The sequence below is a fragment of the Nicrophorus vespilloides genome, unplaced genomic scaffold (genome assembly GCF_001412225.1).
Source record: "Nicrophorus vespilloides isolate i.1.1-1 unplaced genomic scaffold, Nicve_v1.0, whole genome shotgun sequence".
In the NCBI taxonomy this organism is placed as follows: domain Eukaryota; kingdom Metazoa; phylum Arthropoda; class Insecta; order Coleoptera; family Silphidae; genus Nicrophorus; species Nicrophorus vespilloides.
Window position 1 is genome coordinate 47,879 of NW_017096016.1, and position 14,448 is coordinate 62,326.

At 30.0% G+C, this 14,448-nt stretch overlaps 1 protein-coding gene across 5 annotated transcripts in view; it reads right to left on the bottom strand.

Moving 5' to 3' along the window:
• The window catches only part of LOC108569171 (ecdysone receptor-like), an 82,430-nt gene that overhangs the window by 16,733 nt on the left and 51,249 nt on the right, over window positions 1–14,448 (bottom strand). For 2 of the 5 annotated variants that reach the window (XM_017930622.1, XM_017930621.1), the window contains exon 2: window positions 13,985–14,033. The exons of the other annotated variants lie outside the window; for them this stretch is intronic. The gene's annotated coding sequence lies outside the window, so the exon portion shown is untranslated. The remainder of the gene's footprint in view (window positions 1–13,984; window positions 14,034–14,448) is intronic. 5 annotated transcript variants of the gene reach the window in all.

Below are 14,448 nucleotides of genomic sequence, written 5' to 3' on the forward strand. Positions count from 1 at the left end.
AGACGAACGTTGCAAATCTCTCCTTCGAAATGTTTGAGTTTGACGAAAAGAATTTATACGCTGCAATAATATATTTGCGCGCAAACAACATTTCGCTCCCCCTGGAAACACTATATAGTTAGTATATACATTCAGCATTGGAAATAGGTTAGCCTTGAACGGTGCAGCCAGCCCCTGCGTCACTGTAACAAATTCATGACCCAGTTTCCAGGATGCAACAAAAACACCACCCGCCCCAATTCAGCCTAGATTCATCCCAGTCACAGCCAACACCTCTAGTTTCGCAGGATGCGAGTACGATAATTCCCGGATGTGCACGTCCCGAAAAGTCTAATCGATTCGTGGGGATTCCTGTAGTGCGAAATTGCATCCCCGATCCGCTGCAGAGCGGAGCAAGGTTACAGAGAATGCGCGCCTTGTTTCATCCCCCTGGAATCTAGGTGTATATATTTGGTGACCTCGAGAAAGTGGGTCGCGTACCTACCGAAATCTGGGTCATTCGGGATAGCGCACGATCCTGCAGCAGCAGCAGCAGCAGGAGCAGCAGGAAAACCGGGATATAGCTCGATGAACGTGTACAAACACCGACGCACATCATCCATAAAACCTTGTTTACTACAGCACAGCACCGACGAGCGATGCATTATCGTGGCAATAAAAAAATAAATAAATTACACCGGCAAACATGCACCGATTGTGCACAAACTTGTTGTTCCTATTTTTTTTTTCTCTTGTTCTTTTTTTCTCTCTATTTTTCCCTCCGGTTGTTGTTGTTGGTTGCGCGCAAACCATCTGAAGGTTATTCGGCTGTGTACGTTGGAATACATAGATTTCACGCTAATTAATTTGCTGCTAATTCCAACCTGTCTATAACTAAATTTAGTATTTAGCAAATATCTTCTTCTAATTACCACTTACACTCACATCATCATTTCATAACAGTTATAAACATCCAGATTTAGTTTTAATGATCATAAACCAAAAGTTTATATTTTTCATTTACATATATCAAACTTTAAAATGCTAATTGCTATTATTAAGGATAAGATGTGAAATTTCTAGGGTTTATACCAAAATCGAATTAAATAGAAACGGTATTCGAAAAACGTTTTTTCATGAGATTTAGAATTTTTAGTTTACAAGAATTTGACATTTCTCATGTATCTGGATTTGATTTCAAGAAATTCAGAACTTTTCTGGTTCATTAGTAATTTACATTTTGCATGTTCATAAAACGTGTAGAACTTCTGGTTGATAGAAACCTTCAATTACACAATATTTAGAAATGCTGCTTGATGAATAGTTCTAATGTGAGATAAACCTGAATTTATTTCATGATATTTAGAATTTCTCGTTGTCAGGAATTTGACATTTCTCATGTATCTGGATTTGATTTCAAGAAATTCAGAACTTTTCTGGTTTATTAGTAATTTAAATTTTGCATGTACATAAAACGTGTACAACTTCTTGTTGATGGAAACCTTCAATTACACAATATTTAGAAATGCTGCTTGATGAGTAGTTCTAATGTTACATAAACCTAAATTTTATTTCATGATATTTAGAATTTCTGGTTGTCAGAAATTTGACATTTCTCATGTATCCAAATTTGATTTCAAGAAATGGATGATTAATTAGTAGTTCAAATGTTGCATGTAGATATAACGTTTTGAACTTCTGGTTTACAAATATAAAACTTTAAAATGTTAATTGCTACTACTACGAATAAGATGAGTAATTTCTAATAAAAAAAAGTATAAAGAGAAACAATTTTACACCATATTTTCACAAAGAAAAGTTAAAGGAACAAGAATATTACATAAAACTATAACAAAATAAAATTTACTCCATGGTAAACTATATAGAAAAACGAATAACAAATAAAATATTAATTTACTCTCTTTTTCTCAGATAATGATGATGAAAAGGAAAGAATATCTGCAGATCTTGTCTTGTCATTGTCTTGCATATTTTTTTTAAAATTTTTCAATCTTCTGTTTGTACTTTGTAATACTAAAACTATTTTTTAAGTATTTTAGGGCAAGACAAAGTCACTTCTTCAGCTTATTGAAGATATTTATGTTTCCATATCATTTTGTAAAGTTATTGTTAGGCAATCAAGAATTCGAATTATATAAATGTCTTCAAAAAACCGTCTCAACATCAAATAAACACTATCGATATATTTAGCAAATTTTACAGGAAAAAAGTTACAACAACAATATTTAATAAATACATTGATCATCATTAAACTTAAAAAATAACTTAAAACTTGTATAAATTGCATTATTCTAAATTTACAAAAAAATAAGTTGTAAGAAACTTAAGTATAAAGCAAAAATATTCGGTAAAAGACTCTTCAGATCAGTAATTTGAATGTTTATCAAAAGCTTCTTTATTTTTTTCTTTTTAGTTCGTTACAGTCGCACCTTCAAGCTTTTACCGCAAACTTTTAATTGCTCGATTTAAATACGAAATTCGTTCGTTTTCGTTTCTCATTATCTTCGCTTCTTGTTAAATCTCACTTCTCGTTTTCACAAGAAAGTAATAAAACTTTACTAAATATAACATCAAAATCAAAAAACCTCAAATTGTACTTCTACATATACGATTTTCTTTGTTAATTTCGAAGAAAGGATTTTCATTATACATGAAATATTCTCAGCCTTTAAAAGCAGACTTTTATGTGCCCATCTCCGCCCTTTCGAACGTGATATAACTTCATGCGCATATACATTTTATTAAACAGGTAAATGAACTCTCGTTAAGTGAATTGAAGCGGAAAAATAATATAAATACGTGTTATATGTCTGGAGGGAAAGAGAGAAAAAAAAAACGAGAAGCCAAACGGAAAGTTAAATAAATGTATAAAAAAAGGGAATTTATGGTGGAACGTAAAAAGGTTAGGTTAATTAAAAAAAGGGCCGTACTCTTGTTGCTGTGTGTCTTTCGCATACTCTTCTTTTTTGTGTTTTTATTATTATTATTATTATTATTAAATTTCATTTTTATTCGAGTGAAAAAGTTATTTTTTTTTCAATTAAAAATACTTTTACACGGTCATTAATTGAATATACTCTTTACGTGCTAAAACAAAAACTTTTGTTACTCTTCTTCAAAGAGCTTTTCAGTTTCAAAGTGCTTTTTGTTTAATTTTTCACATATCTATTAATACACCTTGATTTAACTGTAATTAAAACGTAAATAACAATTAAATTTAGTTCTGCTTCAAAATTAATAATTAGAATAGAAAATGCAATTTTAAACAATAACCAAAAGTGTTAATTAGATGATTAAACATGGTAATTAAAGACAAAATTATGTAATTCAGAATTAAGCAATATTTTTCCAAATTGAAATTTCAATTTTTGTATATTTCAATAATATAAATTTAGGTAATTTGTACAGAAATGTTTAAAACTTAATTTTAATATTTAAATCTAAATAGATTTACTTAAAATTTGATAAATAATAATGAAACAATTGAAGATATTAAATTTACTTTACAACAACAACGATCAAGTGTGTATATGTCAAAACAAGTATTTTGCATTACCGTTGTCATTTTATTGAAGGATTTCGCTCGTGGATAATTCGATTGATTAGAGTGAAGAGGGATTACGTAAAAGGACTCTGCGTGTGTATGTGTATGTACTTCATGCTTCGTCAAGTTTGGAAATTCACTAGTGTGCTTGTTGCTGCAGCAACATTGATTGATTCGCCAAGCTGCGAACCGAATTCGAGCATAATTTCAATTGCACGCCTGTCCCCCGATGAATCAATTTTATTGATGATCGATCTTTGAAGCTTCGAAATATACATAAAATTTGCATCTCAAAGTGGATGCGCGTTTCTGATACATGCCAGCCAGCAATAAGATTATTTGTTAACAGCAGAAAGGTTTCGAATTTTATAAGTAAAAGTAGGTAACTTTTTTTTTATTTAGACAGATTTGACTTCAAGAATTTTTGGTTGATGGGTATTTCTAATGTGACATGAACGCATTTGATTTTTATGACATTCAGATCTACATGCCAGCATTTACATTCGTTGTGAACATGAGAATAATCATTTTCGAACTTTGTATGTGAAAGTATGTAACAATTTTTCATTTAGATCTGATTTCGATAAATTGTGATTAAAACTTTTGATTGACAAGAATTTGACATTTCTTATGTAACTAGATTTTATTTCAAGACATTCAGAAATTCTACTTAATAGTTCTAATGAGATATAAAGCAGAATTTTATTTAATGAAATTTAGAACTTTTGGTTGTCAGAAATTTGATATTTCTCATGTATCTAGATTTAATTTCAATAGATTCAGACCTTCTAGTCGAAGGGAAGTTCGAATTATAAAACATTCAGAAACTGTGATTCATTAGTAGTTCAAATTTTGCATCCAGATAAAACTTAAAGTTGATGAAAAGTTTAAATTACACAATATTCAGAAATGTTACTTGATGGGTAGTTCTAATATGACATGAAGCAGAATTATATTTAATGACATTTAGAACTTTTGATTGACAGAAATTTGACATTTCTCATGTATCTAGATTTGATTTCAATAGATTCAGACCTTCTCGTTGGTGGAAAGTTACAATCATATAACATTCATAAACTGTGATTCATTAGTAGTTCAAATTTTGCATCCAAATATAACGATTAGAACTTCAGGTTGATGAAAAGTTTTAATTACACAATATTCAGAAATGCTGCTTGATGGGTAGTTCTAATATGACATGAAGCAGAATTATATTTAATGACTTTTAGAAATTTTGGTTGACAGAAATTTGACATTTCTCATGTATCTAGATTTGATTTCAATAGATTCAGACCTTCTGGTTGATGGAAAGTTACAATCATATAACATTCAGAAACTGTGATTCATTAGTAGTTCAAATTTTGCATCTACATATGAAGATTAGAACTTCAGGTTGATGAAAAGTTTTAATTACACAATATTCAGATATGCTGCTTGATGGGTAGTTCTAATATGACATGAAGCAGAATTATATTTCATGACATTTAGAACTTTTGGTTGACAGGAATTTGACATTTCTCATGTATCTAGATTTGATTTCAATAGATTCAGACCTTCTGGTTGATGGAAAGTTACAATCATATAACATTCAGAAACTGTGATTCATTAGTAGTTCAAATTTTAAATCTACATATGTTGATTAGAACTTCAGATTGATGAAAAGTTTCAATTACACAATATTCAGAAATGCTGCTTGATGGGTAGTTCTAATATGACATGAAGCAGAATTATATTTCATGACATTTAGAAATTTTGGTTGACAGAAATTTGACATTTCTCATGTATATAGATTTGATTTCAATATATTCAGAACTTCTGGTTGATGGGAAGTTACAATTATATAACATTCAGAAACTGTAGTTCAAATTTTGCATCCAGATATAACGATTAGAACTTCAGGTTGATGAAAATTTTAAATTACACAATATTCAGAAATGTTACTTGATGGATATTTCTAATGAGAGATAAAGCAGAATTATATTTCATGACGTTTAGTGCTTTTGGTTGACAGAAATTTGACATTTCTCAGATTGGATTTCAAGAAATTCAGAACTTCTGTTTGATGAGACATTCCAATTATACTCTGATTGCAATTGTTTCTAAAACTTTCACAATTTCTTTGTAATGACAAATTTAAATTATACAACATTCAGAAAGTATAGTTTATGATGGGTAGTTCGCACTTTCCAGAAGAAAAGTAAAATAGATTGGATTTCGCTTAAAAACTAATATTCTCACTTCTCGGAATCTATTCAATTATTGCGGAGAGGACATAAAAGCTAATTAAAAGCCATGACATAATGTTTTATTTTCCTCTCTCTTTCTCTCCATCTATTTTTCGTTAGTCATTGTCTGCGGCCATGTGTATGCATGGATGTTTGTGCTCCGCTCGTGGCTTGCGCTTCAAGATCAAGAACGGTCATTACAATTGCAACGTAATGGCTGCACGGAATTAACGAAGTCCGAACCGGCCCACACGTCTTCGGATAATAACAAACAACAACAACAACAATTGCTGTGGGCTTTTTGCATACATCGAATGTGTAGTTGCGCTAATTGGACAAAAAGAAAAAAAAAACAACAACAAAAAGGAAAATTGGGTGAAGCAGCAGCTACGACCTACCCCACACGAGGTCATCCAGATGTACGCACTCTTTCATACACGAAACATACACTCGCACACCCATATTATGGGCTTCACTGGGTCAAATAATGCAAAGTAAAAGAAGATAGAAGAACGACGAAGGCGCGTACAAGACGGAGATGGGTGTATACCATTGAACACGAACCCGATTACACAAGCATGCGGAGGATCAAGAGGACACGATTAATGCAAATGCACCAAGAGAAGAAGTAAAGAAAAATAATAATAAAGCGACAACAACGTGCGCTGTTTAATGTGGAAACATGCACGGAATATGAATGTCATCCATGTGCACGCATCGCGGCGAAAATTAAATAACTTGCGGATGGAATTTTTTGTTGTTTTTTTTTTGTTTGTTGTTGTTGTTGAAAGTGACCCTTTGGCTGCTTGCGCACAGATGCACCATGTGCGGTTCATCAAATGCTTGGATTATTCCGTAAGTGGACGAAAGCTTTCAGAAGATTAATAACTTTCTGGGAAACACCGACTGGGAACTTTTCGAAGAATCCTGTTTGATGGAACGTACTCTTACTCGACCCGTTTCATTTTTATATGGAATTTATCATTAAAATTTGCAAAATATTTGCAAATAATGAATGAGTAAATTACCATCAGATTTTTGGTATTTTCCTTTTACTAATTAAAATCTTTCAAAGTTTTAGGAACTTTACGTTTTATATAATTACTTTATATAATCGTTGAATATTAATATTACAGACCAACTTATTTTTTTTTTCAAAATTTAAAAAGTGACTAATATATGGCGATTTTTTGATATATTTTACGTCTTCACGTTTTATTTAATTATTGAAAAATTATGCATGTAAATAACAACTTACAATGTGAAAATTAAAGACAAAACTTTGACCTTTCAAACAAACCTATTACCAGATTTGGATTGTTTATATCTTTCTTGTAATAAGATCACCAATTTGAGCTACAAAGTAAGGGCTTGTATCTATGTATTCAGATTTTATGTAATCATTTTTGATTTTTAATAAAATATCCTTATACTTCGCGCAATATTGTATAATAAATACTAATTAATAAACAATCGAAAACTATCAAACTTATGACTTTTTTAAGATTGACATCTGTCATTATGTCATAAGTCATCTACTGCGTAAATTTTAATATAATTACAGCTACACGAAATATTTTACAGGTTCATTTGCCAAGATTTTTCAAAATATTTTTCTACAAAAACTTTAGTATAATAAAATGTACAAATTAAAACGAAAAAAATCGTATTTTTGACTTTTTTTTTAATTGACATCTGTCATTGTGACATTAGTCATCTACTACGTATATTTTGATATTATTACAACTACACGAAACATTTTAGAAGTCCATTTGTCTCGATTTTTCAAAATATTTTCTAAAAAAACTTTAGTATAATAAGATTTACAAATTAAAACGAAAACTATCAAACTTTTGACATTTTTTTTTAAATTGACATTTGTCATTGTGACATTATTCATCTAATGCGTATATTTTGATATTATTACAACTACACGAAATATTTTAGAGGTTCATTTGTCTCGACTTTTAAAAATATTTTCTATAAAAACTTTAGTATAATAAGTTTTACAAATTAAAACTATCAAACTTTTGACATTTTTTTTTAAATTGACATATGTCATTGTGACATTAGTCATCTACTGCGTACATTTTAATATTATTACAGCTACACAAAATATTTTAGAGGTTCATTTACCTCGATTTGTCAAAATATTTTCTACAAAAACTTTACTATAATAAGATTTACAAATTAAAACGAAAACTATCAAACTTTTAACATTTTTTTTTTAAATTGACATATGTCATTGTGACATTAGTTATCTACTGCGTATATTTTGATATTATTAAAGCTACATGAAATATTTAAAAGGTTTATTTGCCTCGATTTTTCAAAATATTTTCTACAATAACTTTAGTATAATAAAATTTACAAATTGAAACGAAAACTATCAAACATTTGACATTTTTTTTGAAATTGACTGCGTATATTTCAATATTATTACAGCTACACGAAATATTTTAGAGGTTCAGTTGCCTCGATTTTTCAAAATATTTTCTACAAAAACTTTAGTATAATAAGATTTACGAAAACTATCAAACTTTTAACATTTTTTTTTTAAATTGACATTTGTCATTGTGACATTATTCATCTAATGCGTATATTTTGATATTATTACAACTACACGAAATATTTTAGAGGTTCATTTGTCTCGACTTTTCAAAATATTTTCTATAATAACTTTAGTATAATAAGTTTTACAAATTAAAACTATCAAACTTTTGACATTCTTTTTTTAAATTGACATATGTCATTGTGACATGAGTAGATGACTACGTATATTTTGATATTATTGCAGCTACACGAAATATTTTAAACGTTAATTCGATTCATTCATTGATTACTAATTATGAATTCATGTGTAATGCGATAATAACGCAATTTCCATGCAACAATTGCATAGTTTATTCAATTAATCGACGTGAAACGAAAATAGAAACGTGTAATTATAAGTGCATTTAAATGTGTTAAATTTTAGTACGTTTTAGTGGAAAATCAATTTGCTGTGCGGTACGACGTTGTAGTCGATCTATTTCTGGTATTGCAGTTAATTTGATGGTTGAGCAGGCGGCGGCGGGCAACCGTCTGTTTTTCGAAAACAATTTCATTTCTGAAGGATGAATGAATTAATTTGTATGAATGCGGCGAGAGAGAGTCTGGTATCATCATGTGTATGTGTGAGTGTGTATATCTGTATATGAATATTGTGTTTGTCTGTGTCTGTGTGTGAGAGAGAGAGAGCATAATGGGGCAGAGCAATAATATGTTATATGAGTGCATTAAATGCAGGCGGTATATTAAATTAACCTTGACGGGACATCAACAGAGACTGCAATTGTATTCGAGTGCAGTGGGCCGATTCGGCCTTCACTCACTCCGGTCAAGACTGATCTCCACCATGTTTTTTGTACATGGCTTTATGACTGACTGACTGACTGTACGCTCTTCTCTGTCTTCCTCTCCATAATTGTCTCCATGACGTCAGCGACAAACATATTCACATGCATCCACATACACAAACAGAGAAACACTAACACGTATCAGCAAGATCAAGCGTCTAAATTTTTTAATGGATGCGTTAGGTTTCCGCCACGTTTATGTGTATTTTGATCTCTTGTTCTGATCGTGTGACGTAAGCGCATTAATACCGCACCTACACCAATAGACGAAAGGTTATATCATCATTAATTTCATTCATGCATTCGAGCTGCCACTATCCGTGAACTTGCGCAAAATGTATTCAATCAATTCGGACGATTATTCAAATTCACTAATGCACTTTCAAATTTGTTTCAAATTACCATTGTTAAAAGACTTAACTCACTCAACAAAGCATAAACTATGTCTCAGACAAATTATCTTTCCATTTCAGTCTTCAAAGTTACTTAAAAATTTAAACTTCACTTAGTATTTATCAATTCAAAACAACTAAATTCTTCAAAATCTTATAATAATTACTTACGAAATCTCAAATCTCTTATTTCCTGTTACAAAATAATCAATATAACCTAAAGCATCTGCTTTGCTTAAATAAGTAAACTAGTTATGAAAACAGACTTGACCTTTCACCTAGAATTTATCAATTCAAAATAACCAAAATCTTATAATAATTATTATTACTTACGAAATCTCAAGTGTAAAGGATTATGGCGGATATATCCGCCGCTTATAACTGAATCAGAACACTCCCCAGTTACGTATTTTGAAAATTTTAATGATCCTTCTATTTCCTGTTACAAAATAATCAATATAACCTAAAGCCTCTAACAGCTTAGCTTAAATAAGTAAACTAGTTATGAAAACAGACTTGACCTTTCATCTAGCATTTATCAATTCAAAATAACCAAATTCTTAAAAATCTTATGATAGGTAACTACTATTACTTACAAAGCCTACTGTGTTAAGAATAGGGCGGATATATCCGCCGCTGGTCCGAAAATTTAATTGTTTAATATTTAGTTTTTAAATTTATATTTTCAATTTCTGCTACAAAGTAACGAATATATAATAATTATTATTACTTACGAAATCTCAAGTGTAAAGGATTATGGCGGATATATCCGCCGCATATAACTGAATCAGAACACTCCCCAGTTACGTCTTTTGAAAATTTTAATTATCCTTCTATTTCCTGTTACAAAATAATCAATATAACCTAAAGCCACTAACAGCTTAGCTTAAATAAGTAAACTAGTTATGAAAACAGACTTTACCTAGCATTTATCAATTCAAAATAACCAAATTCTTCAAAATCTTATAATAATTACTATTAATTACGAAATCTCAAGTGTAAATTATTATGGCGGATATATCCGCCGTTTATAACCGAATCAGAACACTTCCCACTTACGTCTTTTGAAAATTTTAACGATCCTTCTATTTTCTGTTACAAAATAATCAATATAACCTAAAGCCTCTAACAGCTTAGCTTAAATAAGTAAACTAGTTATGAAAACAGACTTGACCTTTCACCTAGCATTTATCAATTAAAAATAACCAAATTCTTCAAAATCTTATAATAATTATTATTACTTACGAAATCTCAAGTGTTAATTATTATGGCGGATATATCCGCCGCTTATAACCGAATCAGAACACTTCCCAGTTACGTCTTTTGAAAATTTTAATGATCCTTCTATTTCCTGTTACAAAATAATCAATATAACCTAAAACCTCTAACAGCTTAGCTTAAATAAGTAAACTAGTTATGAAAACAGACTTGACCTTTCACCTAGCATTTATCAATTCAAAATAACCAAATTCTTAAAAATCTTATGATAGGTAACTACTATTACTTACAAAGCCTACTGTGTTAAGGATATGGCGGATATATCCGCCTCTGGTCCGAAAATTTAATTTTTTAATATTTAGTTTTTAAATGTATATTTTCAATTTCTGCTACAAAGTAACGAATATATAATAATTACTATTACTTACGAAATCTTAAGTGTAAATTATTATGGCGGATATATCCTCTGCTTATAACTGAATCAGAACACTTCCCAGTTACGTCTTTTGAAAATTTTAATGATCCTTCTATTTCCTGTTACAAAGTAATCAATATAACCTAAAGCCTCTAACAGCTTAGCTTAAATAAGTAAACTAGTTATGAAAACAGACTTGACCTTTCACCTAGAATTTATCAATTCAAAATAACCAAATTTTTCAAAATCTTATAATAATTACTATTACTTACGAAATCTCAAGTGTAAATGATTATGACGGATATATCCGCCGCTTATAACCGAATCAGAACACTTCCCAGTTACGTCTTTTGAAACTTTTAATGATCCTTCTATTTCCTGTTACAAAATAATCAATATAACCTAAAGCCTCTAACAGCTTAGCTTAAATAAGTAAACTAGTTATGAAAACAGACTTGACCTTTCACCTAGAATTTATCAATTCAAAATAACCAAATTCTTCAAAATCTTATAATAATTATTATTACTTACAAAATCTCAAGTGTAAATTATTATGGCGGATATATCCGCCGCTTATAAACGAATCAGAACACTCCCCAGTTACGTATTTTGAAAATATTAATGATCCTTCTATTTCCTGTTACAAAGTAATCAATATAACCAAAAGCCTCTGCTTAGCTTAAATAAGTAAACTAGTTATGAAAACAGACTTGACCTTTCACCTAGCATTTATCAATTCAAAATAACCAAATTCTTCAAAATCTTATAATAATTACTATTACTTACGAAATCTCAAGTGTAAATTATTATGGCGGATATATCCGCCGCTTATAACCGAATCAGAACACTCCCCAGTTACGTCATTTGAAAATTTTAATGATCCTTCTATTTCCTGTTACAAAATAATCAATATAACTTAAAGCCTCTAACAGCTTAGCTCAAATAAGTAAACTAGTTATACAAACAGACTTGACCTTTCACATAGCATTTATCAATTCAAAATTACCAAATTCTTAAAAATCTTATGATAGGTAACTACTATTACTTATAAAGCCTACTGTGTTAAGGATAGGGCGGATATATCCGCCGCTGGTCCGAAAATTATACTTCTTTAATATTTAGTTTTGAAATGTATATTTCCATTTTCTGCTACAAAGTAACGAATATATCCTAAAGCTAAATAGGAAAACATGTAATTTCAATACGAAGTAATTACCTCGATACAATCTAATTATATTCACTTACTGACTCAAACATCAATTACAGTTTGCCGTTAATTATTGGCACCGCATTAAGTACATCAATTAACGCCATTTCCCATACATCGAGGCGCTTTTATTTTCCTCCATCGTAATCCAACAATCAGATCCGAATGTGATCCATCAATTTGTATGTCCTTCTCGTAGAAATTGTGAACTGAAATCCGTTAATTGCGGCTCGTTGTTGTTATTCGTGTGTCCTGTTTTTAAGAGAAAGGCGAAAGCTCTGTTTTTCGATCCTCTCTCAAACAGCAACAATTTCACACTTGATCGCTGTTATTAATTGATACGAGTACTGTACGTAACTTTCAATGGATACAATGGAACTTTAGCCGTCAGCGTAATAAATGAATTATATAGATTTAATCACATGGAATTGTTGCAAAATGTGCATCGATTCATTGAACAATTTACAGTTTATAATTAATTATAATTTGAACAAAATAATCAATTATTTTATTGAAATTACAACTGAATTTGAAATATTTCCATGATGTAATTTATTTGTTGTGAACTAGGTCTAATTAGGAAAAAAAAACAATGGTGATGATTGTGAATTACAAACGAATCAACTTCAGTTTTTTTCTAATGATAGATTTAAGCAATCATCAGCTTCTTCCTCGTATGATGCAACTTTTTCTTTTAAAGAATTCATAACTAAAAATTTAGAATCAATTCATTTTTAGTTACGTTTTAGATAACATAAATCAATTGTAACGAATCCAAGGAATTTAGGATTAAAAACTACTAATTATCAAACTGATTTTGAGATATTTCAACGTTGGTTCACTATAACAGTTTATGTTTTGTATGAATTAATAAACTCTAGTCCATTTTTTATAATTTCTTTCATTCTAGTTTGTTTAATTTTAATTACATTGTTTGTATTTTCATGAATTAAAGTTGTATGAATCACACAGCAAACTCAGAACATAAACAATTCACACGTTTTTTTCTTATTGCAATACATAAAGATGTTGTTGTATTTGCTCAGGACGTTACCTGCATGAGTCACAACTAAAAACTTATTATAAATATCAAAAAAAAAATATTGATTCAATCACATTTTTTCTGAGCTGAATCATCAATGTTTCAATAAATTTAGTTAAAAATTGAGAAAATATTTGGAGTTGTTTTTAGTAATGACTATAAATGATTATAAAATCAATTGTTTTTCAACAATTGGATCAAAAAATGAGTTAAAAATTTAGTAATGATTGAGAAATTGGTAGTTATTAATTTATTGGAATTTTATAGTAATTAATATGAAACGTCTTAGAGATGGACGTTAAATTTATAAAATCGGAATTTACTAGGAATCCGGTTTTAAGTAAATCGGATTCTTGCGAAACTAATAAAAGATGCTTCGATAATTAGCAAGGAAAGGATCGTAAAGTCAAGACGTATATAATCAAGCCGGCAATAAATCAAAGCTATCCAAAAAACGAAATATCCAAAAAAAAAAAAAAATAATAATATAAAAATTGAAGAACGGTTGTGAAAAGGAGAAAAAAAGAAGATCTGTTTGCTTACTTAACAGTCTTGGATCAGTCCTTGGCTCCAAATATGGAACTTTAAGAGTCTGAAACAAAAGAAATAAGAAAGAACGGAATTGATTAATGAGCGTTCTGTTGAGTCGAGACGTTAACAAATAAAACGTTCAGCGCAAATTCTTGTGTGTGTGTATTTTGCATCGATGGTCATAATTAATAACAACTTGTTTTCGACGTTCAAAACAAAAGATTTGTAAAACGATTTTATACAAATTAGTTACTTCAGAATCTCGTTTTTAAAACGCAATATTTCAAGTTTTAGTAGACGACAATTAATATATATTCGAGCCTTTTCTCATTTGCTGTCATTGAATGAATGAATCTCTTTTTTGGCGGATATATCCGCCACTCGTCCACAAATACTATCTAGTTACGTCTTTATCTTTAATTATCCTTATATTTCAATTTATAAAGTTACCAAAGCCTCTCGCTAACAGCTTAGCT